This window comes from Astatotilapia calliptera, chromosome 14 (assembly GCF_964374335.1).
Source record: "Astatotilapia calliptera chromosome 14, fAstCal68.1, whole genome shotgun sequence".
Taxonomy (NCBI): domain Eukaryota; kingdom Metazoa; phylum Chordata; class Actinopteri; order Cichliformes; family Cichlidae; genus Astatotilapia; species Astatotilapia calliptera.
Genome location: NC_137435.1, coordinates 16,109,671 through 16,130,849, shown reverse-complemented (window position 1 = coordinate 16,130,849; position 21,179 = coordinate 16,109,671). Strand labels below are relative to the sequence as shown.

The 21,179-nt window shown below is 41.2% G+C and overlaps 1 protein-coding gene across 4 annotated transcripts in view; it reads left to right on the top strand.

Moving 5' to 3' along the window:
• sipa1l3 (signal-induced proliferation-associated 1 like 3) overlaps positions 1-21,179 on the top strand; it is an 89,070-nt gene that overhangs the window by 38,424 nt on the left and 29,467 nt on the right. For 3 of the 4 annotated variants that reach the window (XR_013901431.1, XM_026192105.2, XM_026192106.2), the window contains exon 2: positions 13,442-13,524. The exons of the other annotated variant lie outside the window; for it this stretch is intronic. The gene's annotated coding sequence lies outside the window, so the exon portion shown is untranslated. The remainder of the gene's footprint in view (positions 1-13,441; positions 13,525-21,179) is intronic. 4 annotated transcript variants of the gene reach the window in all.

Genomic DNA, 21,179 nt, shown 5'->3' with positions numbered 1-21,179 from the left:
TGTTTTTGATTGCGCTGACTGCTGCTGGTGGAAATCTTATACACGATGAGAGCAGTTCTTTCCTGCCAGATATAGTGTTTCTATAAAAGCAAAGCTTCCAGAGGAAAACCACGACTCTGTCCCAGCAGTTTGACACATCTTCTCTTCTCCCTGCTGGAGGCTATCTTCCTGAAGCATCATCATCATTTAGCCTCATTAGTCTGTCACTGCCCTGATTTGGTTACAGGAAGAACCTTGAAATAACCAGCAGAACACACACAGACACACTGAGGCATCACCACTCTCCTGCTCCTGCCTCCTCTTCGAAAGCACTGTTGTAGAAAGATAGCTAAGACAAGTTTATGAACAAGTTTGAGAAACATAATCATGTTTTATTTTGCCATAAGTGTTATATCCAGCTGCAGGCCAACCTGAGGTGGGGGTTTAACACAGAGAGAAACTCAGGAGTGTATTTACCTTTCCACCATTAAAAGAAAGTAACGTCGAAACACCAGGCGGAGAAGTAACCTTTCATTGCTTGGTTTCTTTTTTACTTTTTGTTTCAAATTTTTTGTAGTTGAGGTCCTGGTAAAGTGAGGATTATACACAGTCGCAAATAGCTGTAGATGAGCAGTCATTCCTGTTGTATTTCTTTGAAGTCCACTTAACATAAAGGGCAGATGTTTAGATGGTGCATAGTTGTGTAGTTGCTCCATAAACGAGTCTGTGGTTTTACAAAAAAGTGGCCCTAAATTGGACATTCGCATGGAGTCTCGCACTCACCATCTGAAATGTGCATCACTATGAAATGAGCAGAGCCACGGACGCAACAACCAAAACGTCTACTCATGATGATATCTGGAATATTTCAGTTTTCTGGAGATAGTGATTTCTGTACAGTGAAATAAATAAATGTAAAGTCATTATTCATTCAAAGATACTTTGTAAAAATAAGGAAATAAGACCCAATATTCAGTAACACCCTTCAGCACTTTAAGAAGTATGGGGAAATTAGACCTGCTTGCTTTCTTGGTGAGAGTCACATGGGAAAATAAGTACTGGTAGCAAATAAATATTAAATATGAAGCTAAAGCCATTTTTGTTTGTTTAAGGGATGAGAGAAAAATTATGGCGTTAGTAGAATAATTGCACCCTAATCCCAATCAGATGGCAGATAATTTTTAGGAGTGTTACAGGTTCATAAACAGTCAAGAGAACTGACATAGTGATGCTGTAAAAATTTGGAAACAGCAGCACAAATCACAGATGTGTATTTGCTGCACATCACGGTCTTTCTCCTCCTGCTAACCTAAGTTGTTGAAGGGGAAACGCTAATGCTAATCAGTATTGTGCTAGACAGATTGAATATGACAGATGGATTTACAGTAATTGAAACACCGTCACGATCTGCCTTCAGAGCTGTCGTCTTTTTGACAGGTGAACAAACATGAACATTATTCCCAATTAGAAAGTCATGTGTCACTGACAGTGTGCAGTGTCAGGCATGCCTCGACAACAGTATCTCCATAATGCGTGATCATTATTTTAGTATTCCGTCACTAATTATTAACTACAGCACTGAAGTCTTTGTCAGTGTCCAGGTCTTATTCGGAAATGTTTAATCAAACTGGTACCTTCTTTTTTCAGTTGTTTTGATAACTAAACGGAACTCAAGATACATAGAATTCTATTTATTTCAGATGATCTGTGGCTTGTAATGTAATTCATCAGCATGCATTAGTTTGGGTAGTTGCACGTTCAATCACTCACTGCAGAAATGTAAATGCAGTGATTTAATAGAGGGTGCTTTTGGAGTTTGGAGATTTGTATTTGATTAACTTGCCTGTTTTTCACCTCTCCACCAAACTTCACTTGGCCCTGCCTCGATTTGATTTGAACCCAGGAACTGCCAAACCAGTCCATCAAAGCCCCTTTTGGGCTTCTTTTATGGTCAGGTTTCTGGGGGGATGTGCCAAGTGTGGTTCAAGGGAGGGGGAGTTTTGCCTGATGTTTGGAGGATGTGTTAACCCTTTTTAAGCAGTTTGAGAGTTAGTTCATTCTCTTAGAATGGAGGTAGATATCTTTTTCCAATATTGAGTTATTGCAGTTCTCTTAAACTAAGCACTGCTACAAATTAGTTTAGTACTTTATTGTAAGTTAATTGTAATTTCCTGGAGTGGGTGGAGCTACTGACTATAAAGGCAGCAGTCTTGAGTTTCAGCAGGTCTCAAGATGTCCTGCCAAAGGTTGTGTTGAAAAGGGGTATAACTTAGTGCAGAATTGTTTTTTGACAGTCATATTCAGTTTTGGCTGCATTAAAGCCACTTTATTTCTGCCTCTACTGCTCAGCCATCCCTCATACGAACCTCCTGAGCAACATGTGAATTTGTGTACAGTGACTGATTTATAAAGTGAAGTCCGGGCTTTGTTAAACCTGCAGTGGAGGAAGTACAAAGTACTGTTAAAACCTCATTCAATATTCATCATGAGATAATGAAACAAAAATAAATAATTTATTTAATTAGCAGTTGAAATACACAGTTAATCTCTGCACCGTTATATTTAACTGCTGAAGCAAAATGCCACTGATTTACTGAATGAATGTTAAACTTTAGATGTACCTTAATATAACATAGGATAAACGCTACAGTGAACACTCAAGCCTGTTCTGTCTGTGTGAGTCAAAGAATTTTCCTTGTGTGCGCCTTTGAATTAATCAGTGAAAAGCTGCAGTAACCCTCAGTTTTCCCCTGAGACCTCTCTGTGGGAGCTGCAACAGCTGTGAAGGTGTAAGGCACCCCTAGGACCTGTCGCTACAGCTGCAGCGCCACAACACACACGATGTCTCACACTGCACGTCCATGAAGGCCAAGGGCTGCAGTCGGCCTCCTTTATTATCTGTCTTCTGTATGGTTTTGCATTGGGAGTGTCCGATTTAATACGCCATCCTTTCTAAGATAGCCCAATCTTTGCTAATGAACGTGCTTAATGTGCTCCTCAGCATCTTTTTTTTTTTAATCTAAATTACCAGGTGGGAATTTCCCATGTTTGAATTGTGCATAATGTGCTGTGATCAAAGGGGCTCTGGAACGATGGCTAAAATTAAAAACAGAACCAGATCCTGATATGTGGTCTCTTTATTGGAATGTTTGTGTGTGTTCGGGTATGCAGGGAAAAAAAACCTAGGTGGGTAAAGATAGATATTATCCTTACACAAATTAATCTCTTTCAATGTTTCAATATGTTTCGCGAAGCTATTTTTAGTTCAATGGTGGAGTTTCAGCCTGTATCTGCCCTTTACAGCAGAGGAACATGTGTAAGTCTTGTCAGGAATTTGCCTTCTGGCCTGAGTTTGGATGAAAGAATCTGTGATCTTGTGTCTGATCTGCACGTCACTGCACAGAGATGCATCAGGCAGTTTGTTTGACAGTCAGACAAAACAGGGCCCAGGTCTCCACCAGATACAAAAAGGTAGCTGGCTGACAAGATCTAGATGGTAATCGATGCTCCCACCAACGCAGATGATATGCCTTGAAGAGCTGAAAGAATGACTCCGTGATGAGAAAATGTCTGTGTGGTGAAAAAATTCCCTTTTCATGAGATGAGCACTGAACATGCAGGCTGGTCTCTCTAAGAAGCCATACTCATTTTATTGCTAAAAGTGAAGGTAACATTATAGTACATATACAGGGTTTCTCTTTGCTCATGTGTCTTGACTGTTAAACAGAAATGTCTGTTATGCTTGGGTAAATAAAATCCCAATCAGCAAAACTAGTTGTCATATTATTGCAATGTGTGGCTGTAACTAAAACCTCTCTTCTCTGTGCAGGAAAAAACACCGTGATCAGTGGGCTAAAGATTGCAGTTACATGGTTAGGAAGAAAGAAGGCAGAAAAGGTCACTTTCTGTTGGGACAGCCATATTTTTTATTTATTTATTTATTTTTTAATAAAAAATGGTCCAGTATATCATCTGCTGAATGAGTTCATTTTAAAAAATAAGCGAAACATCTTTACTTAGTGTTTGAGGGGTTTGACCAGCTCTTATTATGGCTGCAGCACAGATACGTCAGGGTCATTTCACTTAGTTACCGACCTTCCTAAGCACAATTATTTGACTGTTTTCCCATAGCCTACCAAGTACTACAATAACACAGTAGTTCACAGGGACATCCCCAGTTTATCTTTCCATGTCAATATTTTTCCATCACAGAGCAATAAGCGCATGAAAGTTGTGTAGCATCTTAAAATCAAAAGTCGACTGCTGTTGTGTATGAATAAAATAAGACAATTTTGCTTGGGCAGCTATTTTCATCTGCTAGTGGATGGGGAGAGCATCAGGTTTGAATGTCTAGTCGACTAGTCTCGCACATCCCTGCAGTAAACTTCTAATGAGGAAATAAGATTTAACTGTCAAACTTTTCTGCTCTTTATCAGTAGTTATTTTGTCACCAAGTTCAAACACTGTAGATCAGGGGTCGGCAACCTTTCTGATGAGTGCCATCTAAAATTTCCTCAGATGTCAATGTGCCATATGATTGAATTAGCAATAAATTTAATAACGCTCTATACTAACAGTTACACACTATATAGAACAACTTTCTAGAATTCTATTTGTTCGCAGATGTTTGCAGCTATCAGCGAATAGTTATCAGCTATTTTGAAACAAAAAAAAAGACACTTTTTATCCATAACAAGAACTCCATAACAGCAAATGAACTGTACAACAGAAAATGCAAATGCTATTTATGGTCTCCTCACAACAACGATAAGAAAAATAAACTGGGCCTATGGCATGTTTGTTAATACAGGGATACACATGTTAATGTGATCTCTGGTCTCCCACTCAGAGACACAGGTCTCCAAGTGTCGAGCATTCAGACGGCTACCTGAGGACTCTCTTCATGTGAGAGAAAATCTGCTCACACAGATATGTAGAGCCAAATACTGTCAATAAGGCCTCTGCAATGTTCTGAAGACAGTTAAACTTGTCAGGTAGTGATGTCCAGCAGGTGAAAATGCAAGCTCCATGAACACGCACAGCTATGGATTCCAGCTGCGTTCGTAGTTCTGCAACCTACAGAGTTGAGGTTTTCAGTTCAATCAGCTGCATTTCGATGTCGCATTAACTGGCATTAACTCAGCCAGTTAATGCGAGACAAATCCAGCTGCTCATTAAAGCTTTCTGGTTTGATCAGTCTTGAGTCTACAGATGTATCCGTGTATTTCTTTTGGTGCTGATACTGCGCTGAGCAGACAGCTCCTGAAGCATTTGAAGTGTCGGAATGTGGAAATTTCAACATCGCTTGGAAAAACTGCCAGCTAGCAACGTCCCTCTCACCAGTAGGATAAGTTATTTTTAGCCAATTACAAGTTGAATCTGGTAGTTGGGGTTGTTAGCTAAGATACCGTCATTAAGAAGCGGCACAACTAATGTGTCTGTGCAAGCTCATTTGCGATGTGCACCGCTGGCCCGGCCATTACTTTTTTAAATGTACCTTCTGAGATTAATTCACTGCGTGCCATGCCCAGGGATGGACTGGGACAAAAAATCGGCCCGGGCATTTTGACTAGAAACCGGCCCACCAGGTATTAAAGCCATAAAGCCTTTGAATAAAAACAAACGCTGCTGTGACAGGGATGTACACTGTCTTGTTGGTATATGTATGATTTCTATACATCTTATGTCAGATAAAAACTTTGGTTGTAAGATTCAGATAATTATTTATTAAAAGCTAAACATTTCTGGGGTGGAATGTGTCAAACATCTTTTTAAAAATGGTACTTTTATGTCTGCTGCTCAACTGGAAAAGGACTATGGAATTTCCTCCAAGACTAAATACTTTAGATATTTCCAGTTTCGGGACTTTGTGAAAAAGTCATTCAGCCCCTCCCTCGAGCTTCCACAAAGCGGATGGATAGACGAGTTGATGGACACAGATCCGACTGCTAAGGGGACAATCTCCACGCTATATACACATATTCAGAATGTGGCTTCCCCCTCCCTGGACAATGTAAGATGGAAATGGGAGGAAGAATTGGGGCTGGACATTTCAGAGGTTGACTGGGGGGGGGCTGTAGATCTAGTACACTCTGCTTCTATATGTGTGAGACACGGATTGATACAGTTCAAGGTGTTGCACAGACTGCATTTGTCAAGGGAGAAACTGGCAAGAATGTACCAGGGGGCCGATCCGACCTGCCCCAGATGTAAACAGGTACCAGCCAACTTATGCCACATGTTCTGGTCTTGTTCCAGGCTGAAAGACTTTTGGGCTAACATCTTTAGAACATTCTCATTCATTTCTAATAAGGATATGGAACCAATGCCTCTGACAGCCATCTTTGGTGTGGCACCGAGGGAAACTCAACTAACAGCCTCTCAGAGGAAGGCAATAGCATTCGCCTCATTGCTGGCTAGGAGATTGATTCTACTTAACTGGATAAAGGCAACACCGCCATCCCATAAACGCTGGGTGGAGGAGGTGATGGCACACCTCAAATTAGAACATCTCAGATTTACTATACAGGGCAACACCAAGAAATTCTTCAAGGTCTGGCAGCCTTTCATTTCCTATTTTGAAGATGAGTTTCCTTCCACTCCATAACTGGCAACTCCCCCCCCCCCCCCCCCCCCCGCCCGCCCCCTTTTTTTTTTTTTTTTTTCCCTTTTCTTTTCTTCCTCTGTCTGGGTATAGTTTTGTCTTACACTGTGCGGTAGGACTTGAGTTCGAGCTTTTCTGTATGAATGATATGCTTTCTGAAAACTCAATAAAAACACTTTGATTATTAAAAGCTAAACATTTTAAATGAGAATAAGAAAGAGACACATTTCTTTGTGTCCCCCTCTCCCTGTTAATGCCCTACCTGGCCCCCTGGCAAAGCTTTGCTAGACCCGCCCCTGCACAGTTACCAGCTGTCAGCTACTTAGAAAAGTATCCTGGTGTTATTTGTCTCTCAGAAACGGTTCATAACTTCCCTTCAACTCACTCATGTCACCTAAAAGGTAAACCTGTTTCTCCATCACCTGTTCAGCTCTGATGATTCAGTAAGGACATCTCCTGGTTTCATCTTCATGTTTCCCTCTCACCACATATTCAAACCGATATCATGACCAGCAGCTTTTACGGCTGTGGCTCCAGCAAACATCAGCTGATACTAGAAATTAATATTAAATAAATTCTAACAACAGCTGATCAAGCTTGAACATGCTGCTGTTGTTTAGCACGACATCCGCTGGTATCCTCTTTCTGGCGATAAACAAACAAGAGACAAAAGCTGATCATTGATCAGTTTCATGATTGAAGTAGAAACAGGAGAGAGAGGGGGAGAGAATGAGAGAAGGGGCAGCTGACAGCATAAAGACACAGAATAACTCCAGCTTTGTGTCTTTTTCCATTGTAGCTGAGGTACGGGACAAACTGTGTTCCTTTTCTATATGTGTGAGACACATATACTTTTCACCTCAATACGTAACACGTAATATTTTCTCTGAATGCAGGACGATTCCGTTTTTTACGGGATGGTTGGCAACTCTACTAACTGACCTTAGTGAACTTTATTTTATTCATATCAGTAACATCATAGCACCCAGCCAGCTGTATAGAAACTCCGTCATGCTAGCTAGTACGCAGTACGAGTTATTGTAACTGATTGTAAAAAGTCAGCATAACGAAAATAAACTCCACCTAAACTTGGTTTATATCTGATCCAGATAGACTGCAGGTCATAACTCCTTACCTGAAGTTCAGTTCACCACACTCAGACCGGTGGCCGCCTCAGGTCTCTCCTCCTGCCTCCCCTTTCCCTCATCCACCTGCAGGCCTCTGTGGCAGGTCCGCCATAGCCACCACCAAAGAACTGAGTTATTTTTACACATCAACCAGCATCTGGCCAATCCACCACCTTTCATTGTTTATACTGTTACAAAAAAAAAAAAAAAATCATCGGCCCATAAAAATGAAAAATCACCATCGGCCCACCGGGCAAAGGCGCGATGGCCAGTCCAGCTATGGTCGTGCCATCAGTTAACCTTTCCAGGGTTGCCAACCCCTGCTATAGATATAAAAGCCAAGCTCAAGAGTTTGATGTATGGCTTTTAAGTCCACCAAAGATTGTGTCCTTCACGACCATCCTTATAAAATGTCAGGAATTTGCCAGGCTGAATTATGTTATGGGAACAAAAACAAGTAACAGATCCTGGAAGTCTGCTGATGTGTGCACTTTTCTGCCACTCGGCTTTTTCAACAGTTTAGAGGCCATGCAGTCCTGCTTCGGTGCTCATGTAGAAATTGTTGTTAGAGATGGACAGACTATATAGTCCTCAGTGGAAGGAAAAAACATGTCTTAGTATAGTAAAATAATAAAATAACAGGATCAACTCCAGCGCCTTTAAAGATCTTCAGCTTTGGAGAGTGGAACCAGCTGATGGACATGTTATCTACATTACTGTGCTGGGCCTTTATTATTTACTGCTCTGCTCTCGGGTTGTGTGTCCTGATTGCCTGCAGCCGACCGCCTACACTGTACATCTTCTCGCTGTTGCACCTTTACGTTCCTATAGCAACCAGCACCAGCATAGCGATTAAACATCTACAGCAACATTTCCAAGTGGTTTTGGTAAAAAGGAGCCCCTGTGTATTACACATGACTTCATCGCTTATTTTCCTCCTGTGTTGCCCAGACTTTAAGCCCACAGTCTGTGGACTTCATTCACTTCTTAGACATTAAGAAATGTGTGATTTGAAGTTTCTTTTTTTAAACCTGCATGTGATCACTTAGCCTGATTGTTGATGTTAGGGTAATTGATGCCAGATAAGAGTTGCCCTGGTTGTGTTTAAGTTTATTTCATGATTTAACATTATGGAAAGAAAGACTGATAGAGTTTGGGTGTTTTTAACGTAAAATGCTTTGAGTAAATGGTCACAGCCTGAATCTATTGATGGATTTCCTTAGACATGATGTGAGCTGAGTCATACCCTGCTTGTGTCAAATAATGCAAACTGAGCACGCTTACACTGCAAATACATATGGGTACATTTGCATGGGAGGCTCATCAGTCTCAGATTCGTATTGATTAAATGCTGATTTGATCAGCCCAGCTCTCACCCTGATGTATTTGTCATATGCAGTGATATCTTTTTAAGACAGTGGGACAGAGCCATACATCATTATCGTGTGACACATAGAAGAAGGAAGCAAACCAGGCTCCTTTTTTTTTTCTTGCCTTTTTTTTTCTTCTCACCCACGGCTTAATTTTAATGTGAATTAATTAAAGCAGAGGAAGACAAGAGGGGTCATGCATGGGAACAGAGATGCAAAAGGGAAGCTGCCATGTCTCCCCCTCCCAAGCATTAGAGTGTGAATGGGGCTGTCCACCCTCTCTGTAGGGGGCCTCCCTGTCCTGAAACATGTGAGCTCATTACACATTTCAGGCTCCTGTTTGATATGTAAACATGAAAACGTACACACAATATTCTGGAATCTAGATATTAGATCTAGATATTTTACAGTGTATGAGCAATGTAGATGATGGCACTGACTGGGAAAAGCCTAAAAGCTTAAAAAGTATTTCCTTTTAGCTATAGCTAAGCTAAATAATTGCTTGCTAACCGACAAAATAAGCAATTCCAACTTCCTCAAAGTGGCATTAAACCAGCAGAAATATTGAATTACATCCAGTTACATACTTTCAAATAATATTTATCGCCATAAGGAAAAATGCATGTGAAACACATCAATTAATTAAAGAAACCAGTAGGATACAAAAGAAATTAATATCTTTATGCTTTAACAAAAAACTTGATTTCACCTTTCACCTTATTAATTTTATTTTATATTAAAGTTATCATATATTGGGTATTTTTAGGTAATCTGTTAATTTCTGCAGTGAGAGGCTAGTGTGGGGAAAAACTTCTGTACATTATCTGATGCACAGGTGTGGAAAAAGAGCAGCGATGTGCACAGACACTGATGATGTTTCAGTGTCAGTAAAAACGTCAGTAGGCTTAACTCTGAAGGAACACTGACGCAGCAAAATTGCATCAGTGTTAATCCCATCTTAATCACGACATAATACTAATGACGGTGCAGGCTTACACACACACACACACACACACACACACTCTTTTAATGCCATCAGTGGTTGCTGCACATCTTCTGCAGGTAAAATTTCTTGTTCTTCTCTGAAATGTCTGTAGCAGAATTTATTTATTTATAGCTTCACACTGAAGTCTGTATCCCACTGTCCTGAAAACATAACATATGTACACAGACGTACACACAGGGGGATCAGGCCTGTTCTGGCAGCAATCACAGAAGCAGACAGTGACTCCACTGCTGTTCGTGCAGATATACAAAACTAAAGCCTCGGTCAGCAGGGACCTGTGAACACCTGCTCTTAGCTCAGCTCTGCTCTCTGCTGCATGTGAAGGGTTAGTGGTGTGAACATGTGGTGCTTGTGGGGGCCACCGAGGTCATTTGTCTTCATCCATGGTATTCATTGGATTTTCTGAACTTCTACGGCAGCGTGCTCTGCTCTGACACAGCCATTCATCAGGACCACTGGACCACACAATGCAGCAGAGCCATCTCCTTTCACTAACGTGTTTTGTGGCATGCAGGTGGTTTATAAGAGGACTGCACTACGAATGGGCGTATGCGATTCCCATGACTGCTTCATTAAGCTGTGGAAAAGTTTTAGACATAAATGGCCTTTTTTATGTACTATTTTTAAAGTGTGTTAGAAATAAGTGACAGTCGAAATGTGTGTTTGTGTTTGTGTAGGTCATTGTTACTTGTCCTCTGATAATGTCTCTGACTGTACTATGCCGCTCTCAATAGGTCCATTTACTGTGTAACAAGAAAGCATTAAATGCTCCCTTCCATGTGAGCATGTGCAGAGCCTGAGGCAGAAAGTCTGGTTTAACAAAGAAAGTTTAAAAAGCCCCCACAGTGGTTTGGGTCTTGATGCAGCAGTGTCATCATATTTGTTTCCCTGCTGTGATGCGACGTGGTGCAGCTCATGTTTTCCACCTCTCCTCAAACTTTACATAAAATTTCATGTAATTTACTGCAGTAAAAAGTGAGATTACTTTTGAAAAACAAATAAAGCTCTGTTCCCTGAAACATTCTGACAACAGTACAACTTTGTCAGATGAAGAAGATGATGACTTTTGTTGTCTTTAAGTTTTCCAAATATTCACTCCTTTGTTTATTTCACATGGATGTATTTTTTTAAGTTAAAATGGAAATTAAAAGGTTAATAAATCTGCTGTTTTTCCAGTTGTGAATAAAATTAATGTGAATAGCTGTGTACGTGTAGGCGTACTCAGTAAACATAGAGCTAGTTTTCATTCTATGCTTCTGCATAGATGTTAGGGAGAGTGTTTTCTTGATTTTACTGCTATAATGTGTCCTTCAGAGAGAGAGGGAGGGTTCACGCGCGGGTGTGTGTGTGCGTGTGTGCGTGTGTGTGTGTGTGTGTGTGTACAGTGTCTTACACTGACAGGCAGGTGTAATTACTTTCAGGGGTCTGCGGTGCAAAGTCTTCCATGGTTGGGAAGTTTTCACTTTGAGTTTAATTTCATTTTCAGTGCAGTGGAGTGGAGCCTGAGCCTTAAATCTGTGCTGACGCTGCTAGCTTTAAGGACCCTCACTGTTGTAGTAAAATAGATGCTCATGCAATCACTGACCCTGCTCCACCCCTGCTCTCCCCCACTGCCAAAGACAGTGTGATTATGCTTTGTGCGGCAGGATAAGTGTACTCTGATTGATCATTATTGATCAGAACTGTATTTGCCAGACAGTAATGGGCCTGCCCCTCAGGACATTATGTCTGCTGCTTCTCTGGCCCCCCCTTCTCCCCTATCTTTATGTCCTACTTCAAGGGCCCTCCTTCTCATTGTTTAGCCTCTAATCACAGAGCACTAAGCTCCTTCACTTTGCCTCCACTTATCTTCTGTGTTTCCATCTATGTTTAAGATAGAGGTTGAGGATGGAGGTGGATTGTGAAGTTAATCAAGTCAGGGAGCATGTGTGTTTGTTTCTCTTTACGGCTCTGTGCAGATCAAGACCTTTTTCCAGGAAGAATTTTGCAAAGCCTACTTTAAATGATGTTTTTAAATGTATTTGCATACCTGCTTGCTTGTGTGTATACAAACTTCTTTGAAGACTGCATCATGGTTGCTGGCAGTCACTAGGTGAAATCGGTCGGTGCTGCACCTGAAACCTCATTGTGATGCTTTGGTCTCTAGCAGATTGCTGTAGTGAATGAGACTGACCTGTCTGCAAACACTCAACAATAAAGTAGCTTTAAAACTTTGAAGAGTTCACCTTCAAATTAAAAGTGTGCCTTTTGAACCATGTTGGTTTCACTGGTGAGGCACCAGTTTTACTTCAGAATCTTTGCTTCTGGTTTATGTTACACACTTTCAGTTTCATTACTGCTGAGGGAGCAGATGGTGGTGAGTGTTTGCAGGCAAGTTGGAGCCTTCCACCAGGTGACCGAGGCAGTCTACTGTCAACCAAAGCAGACACAAGGAGGGTTTGGGAACAGCACCATATTTCCAGCCAGCAACCTTCAGCAAGCGTGTCACTGACCAGTCTCCAGGCCTGTGTGACTAAGACATACATCACAAACTGTTATAGTTCAGTGATAACTGTAAATATCTGAATTATATACTTTTCAGCTTTAAGCCAAAATTAATCATTAAAACACTAAAATAAGTGGAGACTTGACCCCTCTTCCTTTTGACAAAGCCGAGCAGTAAGTGCCTTCAAGATTGAAAGTACAAACTTAACTAAATAGAAAAAAGAAACTGTTCCATGGGACGCATATGTCCAATAAAAGCAAATATTTCATTAGCATGAAAATATAGCTGATATATTGTCTTAGTCTTCTTTTTTTCCTCACTCCTCCGTGTTGTATCCCTGATGCGGGGCTCTGTACTTGGGAACATTTTTCCATTTAGCTGTATAAATCTGATTATATGTGTGGAAAAAAATCACAAACTGCGCTGTGCTTTTCTGCAAAACAATCATCCAACATAATTTCCCCTCCTCTATCCAAGAAGTCAATTACAAACATGGGTTCATTAAACAATGGTTTCACTTTAAGTAATAATTTTTTATTGTACCATAACGACTGATTGTGGAGTCTGCCAGCTTGTTTACAATACAGATAGACCGTCTTGAGCCTCTTTGTTCGTACTCCTCACAAGCAATAGACGAAGTCTGTGTGAATGCTCTGATGAGCGTGGAACTGATTACAGCTACACATACACACATTATCAGTACCACACACAGATTATATGACATGCAAAAAGCTGAAAACACCGTGCCACATTTTATTCCACAAGTTAGGCTCACCTGTTTGGCATTATAAAAGAAACTTTACAATTATGTAACACCGAACAGAAGTTGGTATCATTTTTTAATAAGATGTTTGTGCCTTGTCTGTACAGAGTGAAAAACCGGGCCGCCTCTGCCTGCACAGTGACGTCAGACATCACCACAAGCTTCGCCTGCACAGCTGAGGGCAAAAAAGGTAAAATTAGCATGAATGGTGATGGGTATCTGCATGGGTAATTAATTCTTTATAATGTTGATTCTTGAGCTAAACATTCATGAGCCATCTGAAACCGTTTACTGTCAATGGATGTTTGTGTCGGTTGTATAGCCATTGTTGAGTTTGAACATAGTTCTTGGGTATAAGCAAAGTGAGATTTAAAGACTCGATCAGAGGTTAATTGTCTTGATAACCTCAATATTTTTCTGCAGTGGAGGTGGGAGCTGTTGGCTCTGCACTGCTCTCTAGGAGATAAAGCACTTCCTCATCTGCATTTTGTACTGATAATGGAAAGCAGGTCACTTGACATGTACTCTGCTTGCATAAAGGAGGGCTACACATGCAGCCACTGTCAGAAAACACTCTGAAGTGTCCCATAGCCGTCTCTCTGGTTTCTGTAACAGCTGCTTTGCTCTGTTTCACTCTGGTTGTTGTCATGAATGTGTGAATCTGATTTATAGCTCTTTTGTTTTGTTAGCTTCAGGAAGCATTTTGATTTGTCTCCGAGCTGTCTGCATTCACCCACAAAGCCTTTTCTAACATAAATTCAATTTTGTTACTGCTCAGGCTAATTTTTTCTTAAAATATATAGTTGAGTCTTGACATGTACTTTTCATCGTGCTGCAATTTACACATATATCAGATCTTCTTACACAGCATAAGACAACATTAAATAGTTAGAAAAGTGCAGTGGATTCATCAGGGAGAAATATTATTAGTGACATTTTGATGGAAAGAAACGTAAATAAGTTAGGATGTGTGTGTGTGTGCTGAGTGTGCCCGCAACTATTTGCCTGCACTCGGTTCTGTGTTGCACATGAAACCGCCTCATAATTGTTCTTACAGGAGACAGACATTCTCACGATCTCTAATGGACGCTGTAGCTATCCTGTTAATATCTGTGAATGTGTTACTTCACTGTGAATAAATCTGATATAATCTTATCTTCAGTGCGGTTAAGAATCTGGATTTTTCACACATTTAGTTAAATAAATTAAATGAATCTAACATTTCCCAGAAAAGTGATAAGTGCCAGGGCTACAGCTAAGTCTTTATTCTTGATTAATCAGTTAATCTTCAAGTGCGCAACCTAAGGCGAACAGAAAATGTTTTAGAGCCCAAACTGACTAAATCAAATGACGTGTCTTTTGAGAAATGTTGATTACGCGGCAGATTTTTTGCATGAAACTACATGTAGAAGCAGAGACTATGGTACAGTGTGCTTGTATCTTTCAGTACAGCTGTTAAGTCAGCTGCTTTTGCTAAGAAAGGCTGTCATGGTTCCACTTGGCATCTGAGGTTCATGACCCTTTTCCTGCAGGGACTTTTCCTGAAATGCCCTTTAACAGTTCACTGAATCATCATCATCATCATCATCATCATCATCATCATCAGTGTCATCATCAGCTCCTGGCAAGTTGACTACTGAGAGAAAGGGGAACTAACATGTTCTGTGTGGAAATGAGCGGTGCTGTTTCATAGAAATTTTTCTGCGGCAGTGGCAATTGAAACATCAAGTGATGCAATATGTGAATACTTTCATAATCATCTTGACCTCCCTTCTGTGATTTTTGCACAATCCCTTCAGCTTTCTGTTCAGCTGCGTTTTCTCACCACTACCACAGATAAACCAGTGAACGATGAATCGCGGTGTGGGCTGCAATTTGTGATCTTCCAACTGGATGCAAATCATTAGACTCATTACATCAGTGCCTGTGTGTGTGTGCGCGCGTGCTAAATGAATCTAGCTCTTTTCACCCCAACCCCCGGTCTTTCTGCTTCTCTTCCTCCTCGGCCTCACAAGCTGCTTTAGTGTCCTGGGACAGCAGCCTGACGGACAGACAGGCAGATGGAAGTGACGTTGGCGACATCAGCGGGATTCAGCAAAAGCAAAGTAGATGGAAATCAATGGCGACAATGACAGTGGGGTCAGGAGAGGTTGGGGGAGGAAAGTGAGTGGAGAGGAAAGAGCTGCAGCTTAGTAAAGTTCAGTGTAAGATAGAGATGTCTCCTGCAAATAACTCAAACGGACCTATGAGCCCAACACAGACCGGAGTCAGAGGTATTCATTGTGTGCTTCCTCCCAGCCTGGTGTGCTGCAATGCTAGTGTTGTTTAAAGTGTTTCCTTGAAAGTATTGTTGTTGTTTAGTGTTTCCTGGTTCACATTAAGAATGTGATTTCTCTGTAAAGAATAGGTCTAATTTGGAATAGGTCATGGGGTGCAGTCTGTTGGGATAATATCAGAACAACAAGGCTGGATTTACATTTATTTCTTAGAGGATGTTTCCTGTTGTAGGAAAATGTGGATCTTTAACAGCTGGTTTTTGACAGTGCTGCCTTGTCAGAAGCAGAGCCTCCATTTGCCACGTATGCCAACATCAAATTTGGTTATCAAATCTGTTGTTGTGGAGGGAAAGAAGGTTGCCTCTTCAGTCTCAACAGGGAGTTGCAGGCAGACACCTGCAGACATCCTGTAGCCTCCTCCTGACTCCTCCACTGCAGAGCGCCGTCCGGTCCACTGAACACACACTGAACACACACTCACTCCCTTTTAATGGCACCAACCTTTCTGAAATCCACTGAGGATTTCTTTTTATTGAAGAGTTTACTATTGGCTTGTTATTTTTGACCAAAGCCACCTTTAAAGTGGATGTATTACGTCTATATCCAGCTCCATTTTTATTCTTGGACTCTGTAAGAGTTGCTTTGCATGACAAAATTAATGCCTGTTTATCTTATAGTGCAGCCCCTCAATTCATCCTCTGACTGCCCTTTAGGCCATGCTTCTTCTTCGTGTTCACACCAAACACCCTAGAATTTTTTGTCGGTCATTAATTATTAAAGAAAAAAGATCATAGTTGAATTTTTAATGAAGTAAAGGTCAGTAAATTCGGGTCAGCATCAACACACTTTTGTTTTCCCTACATCAAAAAATTCATTCAGTTTAGTTTCACTTCATACTTTTTCAAACAAGAAAACCAACATGCTCAACTCTAAATAATCCATTTAATGGGAGCTCAGTAGGGCTGCACGATTAATCGTTAGAAAATCGCAATCTCAATTCATACTTATGTGCGATCTCATTTCCAAATGACAACGATTTTTTTAAAAAGAGAGAGAAAAAGACGACGACGATTGTACCGCATTTTGATCCGGGACGTAATCTGCATGAAAACAAGCGCTCACTCTTCCTGCTCAACAAATGACAAGGGCGGAGCCTTATACCACGTGGTACAGAAGCTGGCTGCTAAAATTGGCAGGGAAAAAACAACGGAGAGCACGTCAGGGATGACGAGAAAGTGACAGGAGAAAATCCGTCCCGGTCAATAACATCAATAACGGGAACCTTATACAGCGCTTCCCTATACCCGTCGAACTCCCGCAGGCACAAAGAAATTACGGAGGCTATCACTTATCACCTGACCAAAGATATGGCTCCCATCAACACTGAGCAAAACGAGGGATTTAGGAAAATGATCAACACCCTAGACAAACGCTACACAGTGCCATCCCGCAACTATTTTTCTATTGTTGCACTACCTGCTCAATACACGCAGTGTCGAGCAACGGTGGAGACGGAATTACAAGCAGTACAACATTTTGCGGCAACGACAAAATGTGAGACATTTGTTGTTTTTATGTTTATTTATTGTTTTTATGTTCAGTCTCAACTGTTACGAAGTTGATGTGCAGTTAATAAGTGCAATAAATATTTATACTGGAAAAGAGAATCGTGAGAGAATCGTGATCTCAATTCTAAGCAAAAAAATCCAGATTCTCATTTTATGCAAAATCGTGCAGCCCTAGTGCTCAGCCATGTAAGTGTCAGCTTATGAATGAGAACTTCAGCTCTCATACTTACACATATAAAGTATTTGCTATTACAAGGCAATAAGAAGAAACTGACAAGGCTTTCCTCTGTGTTTCCAATAGTCATGTAAAACACCACCAGGACCTAACCTCTAATAGGCAAAGGTGGCAACAATCAACAATATATCAGTGTGCAACTCCACCCACATGTACAGATCATCGAAATGTGTACAAAACAACACACACCATTAACACTGTCTGAAACACATTCACAGACAAAAAACCCCAGACGACGACAGTTCCTCATTTAGTCAGCCAGGATACAAAGTTTGTAAATGATATATAAATACGTGACAGAGAGCTTACGTTCTCTGTCACCACCTCTTTTCAATGACTCACTCGCTTCAGGCTGAACACACTCAAAAGTTATAAGTTGATAAATGATGCTGTAGTAAAGAAGACAGTGTGCAGAAATCTCCTCAATCTCTCTTAATATGTACGAGTTACTGATGAGTCATTCCTCTTGTCCATATGTGACTGCACCTTATTTTCTTATCTGAAAGCAGGTTATGTGATAGTGAAGGACCAGTAATTAACAAAGATGTTTGTATCATGTTTTTGTGCTTGATTTTAGGGCTGTCAAACTGTCTCAGATCAGCTGTAGATGTTTTGTTTAACTTCTATATCATATCAGGTTAATAATGACAAACCTGGGGTCAGTCGAGACCTGGCATCTTCTTGCCTGACCTGTTCTCTTGCAGTCGTGGTGGCATGAATGCCAGATGTTGTACTCTGCTCCTGTCCGCCAGTCATACATTTCACCATCTGTTTGTCAAACCACCCCATGATGTAGCTCACACTCTAGTGTTGTTTGCACTGTTTGTAAGTGTTGTAGATGTTTTATATCCAGAGAGTTTGTTTTTGTCTTTTGGCGAGTTATCTCCTGTTATTATATCATCAGAAGCCCCTTCGTCTTTGTTCTTGTTGCCAGCATACGTCTGGTTCATCCCTCCTTATCGGTCACATTTCACTCTGATCTCAGGTCTGCCTGCATTGCTTTGACATACCAGTGAGCAGCACCTCCTCCTCCAGAGTGATTGCACTCATTCCGCTGGAAGCTGCACTCTTCTGCGAGCTCTGTCATTACTACCATCTAAGCAGTGTAATTACCAGCCTCGATGTGTGTTTGCGGTGCGCGATTCAAGCCTGCATCATGCTGGGCAAGCTGGAGTGGGTGAGCAGAGCGCGCGCGAGAGAGCGTGAATGGGAGAGCCAGAACAGGGGAGGTACATCCCTGAGCTAACTAATTACTGTATGTGAGTAATTAAAAAGCATTAAATGTCTGCTATTTATCTTCTGAAGTCTGTGCCAGAGACTGTGCTGGATGTTTCTGCCCTCCTCTCACTGAAGAGGAGGGAGATTAAGTCTTTTCTTTTTTTTTTCCTCCCATGTGTGTCTCCTTTTTTGCCTGTTTGTTTGCAGTCAATGATCAATTTATGTTGATTTGCTTTAAAAATACTCTCTTACTTTAAATACAACTGGTTCTCAAGATTCCCACCATCAGGTATACAATATATTAGCTCCTTACTGCTAATTACTTTGTGATGGGGAGGTTTCTTCCTCACACAGCAACAGCATTTGTTTTGTCTCAGTACCATTTACTTAAGAAAAACTTGGACTTTGACTTGAGAATTTGACGTCCTGAGAGTTTGCATTTAAGAAAATTAACGACATTACCATCAGCCTCAGCTCTACTTTTGCTTACAGCTCATCGGCAGCTGTTAGTACTCTCGCAGATTTACAGTATTTAAACATCAAACATGCTAACCAACAGCATGTTAGTAGCACATGTGTGACCAAGTATTGCCACACAGTGCCTGTAGCATGGCTGTAGATCACATATGCACTGCATTACCTCACAGAGGGGCACCTCAAAGGCTGAAGTCCTTACTGCAGCAGCCTGGGTTTGACTCTGCTCCAGACCTTGAACTAACTACACGTCTCTCTACTTTTCTGTTTGTCCACATTATCCTATCTGCCAAAGGCCTAAAATACCAGTAACTAAATTAATAAAGTACACCTTACCTATACAATAAACACCAATAAACCAGGAAAACGCACCAATAAACACAGAGCACCAAGAGCTTCTATAGGATTGGATGTTATTTGGCATCCACATTAGAAAGAACGCAGGTTTAAGTCACTATGCTGTTGGCTTCACTCACTCTGGGAGCTCCTGTTAATGAGAATACAGCTGATCTGAACCATCTCCTTGTAAATGTGAGAAAGGACAACTTCAGAAAAAGTCCCGACCTGATTCACCCGGTGTTTTCCGGAGTTTATGTGTGAGAACAGCTTTAATCAGATGTGTTTCTCACTAAGGAGCTGTGTTCTGGCAAAGGTCACTGATAAAGAAGACCACACTCTCTACATTGCTTCTCTCATCAGGCACCTCAGACATATAATGAAGCCATTCTACCGCTCCGGCAGCTGGGGCGGATAATCTGCGATTGGGCCTCAGTGGATCACAGGACAGCCCTCTGAAAGAGGAAGGACTCTGTCAGAAAGCATGATCAGAGCAGGCGTCTTTGGGCCGGAAGTGACTGTGGTTCCGTAAAAACAAAGACATGATACATCCGCGCGGCTGTATGACGATAGGGAGATTCTGTTTGCCGTGAATGAGTTTTGTTGATGTTGCCCATGTGCGTGTGTTGTGTATGAGTAATGCGGTCTTAATGCCAAAAAGGACTTGAGCTAGCTCTCATAAAAGCCATTGTGTATCATAAAAGACACTGGGACCACTGTGAGCTGCCTTTACACAATGGAAAGCTCAACGTTATGCAAATTGGACTTTGTAAAGCGATAGCCAACCCAGGAGTCGACATTTGTAGAGTTCACAAAGACGCGTGTAGCTGGAGAGAGCACATTTTCTGCTCGTTCTCACTGGAAATAGTTAAATGTTTAACTCCTGTCTTTCTGGAGCTTCCCTTGCAGCTTTGTGCGCAACAGTGTAGTGTGTCACTGCTTAAATTTTAATGCTGGACGTAATTATGCAGCGGTTCGTTGTGTTTGAGCGTGTGTTCCTGCTGTTGTTTGAATCATATTACATTTTTTAAAGCGCTTGTCTTACGAGTAAAATTGTACTGCTCCTCTCTGATTAACTATGACCATGAGTTTGGCAACTGGTGAAAGTGAGGTGAAAGCACCATATGATGACACGTACGGTTGAATGTGATGCAAGAAACAGGTGACAGATGAGTGGCATATATGATGGAAGTGGGGACATGAAACCCTAGGATTTTATGAAAGTTAAGTATAACAGCAGAGTAATATGGAACTCCAAAGAAGTACAAAAAATTAAATGGTGAGCAGTGGAACTTTATGGGCATATTTTATAAAGGTATATATGCAGATGATGAGCTTATTCACTGTGTGGAGCCTTATATAGATAAGAGCTTTAACCTCACAATGGAGAACTAAATGGAGACTGAGATTAGACAGAAACCTGAGAATGATAAAGGAAAGAGAGAAATTCTAGTGGTCTGTCTGCAGCATAGAGAATTAAGCACATTTACATTTCAGACATTAAGCTGAATATCATATTAATAACAAGTAACCCCCCACTGAGACTGCATTTTATCACATTTTCACACTTGCCAAATTCCCTGTTGGTATCTGCAGCTCTTAAAACATTTTCCATAACCCGTGGTTTCTGTTTCATCCAAAATAGCTGTTAAATATGTGCATTGTTCTGGGCTGTGTTCTTTCTCCTCTGCTCTTCTCCCTGTACACCAACTGCTGCACCTCCACCCACCAGTCTGTC